Consider the following 2500-nt stretch of genomic DNA (forward strand, 5'->3'; position numbering starts at 1 on the left):
GTGCATATCTGTACCTGGCTGAGGAGCACCACAGGAGATTTCCTACTGTTATATTTCGCAAGCAAGTAAGTACAGATAACTTCAATTTAGATTCCTCTTCGTTTAAGAACGTGTCCTTACAAATGTTCCGACAAATGGAAGGTAGAAATATCCTTGTTACTTAATATTTACTTGCTATCGCCCGTTCTTGAAGACGACATGACAACAGTCTTAATAAGTGTCGAAGCTTGCGTTTTTAGTGTAAACACGTCGTTTAAGCCGAGCAGGATAACGAGCTGGTTGATTTTTACGTACATAAATTGCCTTGTTATGTTCCGTCCTATGTAAGAGCGCAAGCAAGAGCGGATACGAACGGCGCTCACGTCACAGTCAGCAGTTCGTGACGTCACAGCTAGTCGCGGGAGGAATCGGCCGTATCTTTCCACCTTGAGGAATCGTACAGGGACTGTCACCAGATTTTGCTCCATTCTTCCTTTTGTTCATTTATCCCTCTGTCTCCACGTATACCCACCTACGGAGAGAGATACAATGATGAGAAGCGAAATACGTAGCTTTTCTCCCCCGGGCGAATATGTCCACACTTATAACATGACGCAATATTTGACGTTCCTCGCCCAGGTAGGAGAATCATTTCACTGTTTATCTTGGCCCGCCGCCTGATACTGGGAGAGGCCGCCATGTGAACCGCGGGCATGAATATCGGCGACTCATTACCGTCATTTTCATGGCGTGAAGAACTATTTTGAGGTTTTGGGAGATGAATTTACAGCGTTATTGTCGCCAGTGTTATTTTAATTTTTGTTTGTTTACTTTGTTGATCAGTTGATTCATTGATTGATTAATTTATATCATTACAATGAATATTGTTATTATTGTTATTATTATTATTATTATTTTATTATTATCGTTATCATTATTATTCGTGTAATTATTATTATTATTATTATTATTATTACTATTATTATTATTGATATTATTATTACTATTATTGTTTCATTATTATTATTGTTATTATTATTATTATTACTATTATTATTATTGTTATCATTATTACTATTGTTATTATTCCCTTTGAATATAATTTGATGATTTATGAAGTGTTATCATCGCAAATATTATCATCACTTCCCATGACCTGCGTATAAACTTGAATGTGTGAGGAAGAGAAAGAATTAAACCTATATTTTTTCCATTTCATTATAATTATAAATCTACATGATTAGTCTAAAGTAAACCTAATCATTGTAGCCTTACATGGTTGTGTATGATTATATAGCAAAGTTAAGAGGTATATGAGTTTTGTATTTTTTTTTATGTTATAATTCAATGATATTTACGGTTATAGAAGGGGGGACTTACGCCTTCAAAAAGACGTAATTTTGACAATTTCTGGATATTATGTGATTGCAGCTAGGAAAACCCAGTATCGTATTTTTTAACATAATATTACTTAAGAAAGGTTATATATATGTATATATATATATATATATATATATATATATATATATATATATATATATATATATACATTCTCGTGATTTGTTTCGTTTTTAATTTGTATTGATTGATAGAATTTATATATACACATTCCCGTGATTAAAATGTCGGTTTCTAAGTAGGATGTGTCGGGCATAGATTCGCCAATCAGCATCCTCTAAATCCGGTTATTATCAGACATACTAGTTATAGTACTTCTGCGATAAGGATAAGAATATTAAAACCTGATAGCTACCGATATGTGTTTAGTTTCCCTGTACAATTCTATCGCTGTTCATATATATATATATATATATATATATATATATATATATATATATATATATATATATATATATATATATATATATATATATATATATGCTGGAGACTCCAGAGCTTGAGAACGAATGGCCTTAATCACGAATATTTACGAATTCAATAATGTTGCCTTCACCTGCTTGTTACCATGCATTTTACGGTCGCCCATACACAGGTTCACCAAATGTAGTTTACCAATCTCTTTTCCAAAATATATCATATACCACACATATAAAGAGGTCACCGCACATACCAGGTTCACAGGACATCACATTCACCACATACACCAGCACGCCACACACATCACAACGCACGTCACAGACACCATGCACACTACACACATCAGGTTTGCTGCATAGGACACCAAGGTCATCACACACATCACCACAGACCTAAAATTCACCACACAGCTCAGTGATTCGCTATTCAAGAAGGCAGGAAATCCCACAATTGAAAATCCGGGAGTAGATTACTTAAATATTTTCTGAGCTGCGGAACGTATATATATATATATATATATATATATATATATATATATATATATATATATATATATATATATATATATATGTATGTATGTATGTATGTATGTATGTATGTATGTATGTATGTATGTGTGTGTGTGTGTGTGTGTGTGTGTGTGTGTGTGTGTGTGTATGCATGTGTACGTGTATGTGTGTGTGTGTGTGTGTGTGTGTGTGTG

General features: G+C 33.4%; 1 protein-coding gene across 2 annotated transcripts in view; it reads left to right on the forward strand.

Moving 5' to 3' along the window:
• LOC113800556 (uncharacterized) overlaps positions 1 to 2500 on the forward strand; it is a 13767-nt gene that overhangs the window by 59 nt on the left and 11208 nt on the right. The window contains exon 1 of one of the 2 annotated variants that reach the window (XM_027351341.2): positions 1 to 65. This exon is cut by the window's left edge and continues 59 nt beyond it. The gene's annotated coding sequence lies outside the window, so the exon portion shown is untranslated. Of the gene's footprint in view, positions 66 to 153; positions 619 to 2500 lie in introns of those variants that run through there. The other variant, XM_027351342.2, reaches the window with a different exon arrangement.

Source organism: Penaeus vannamei, chromosome 14 (genome assembly GCF_042767895.1).
Source record: "Penaeus vannamei isolate JL-2024 chromosome 14, ASM4276789v1, whole genome shotgun sequence".
NCBI classification, from domain to species: Eukaryota; Metazoa; Arthropoda; class Malacostraca; order Decapoda; family Penaeidae; genus Penaeus; species Penaeus vannamei.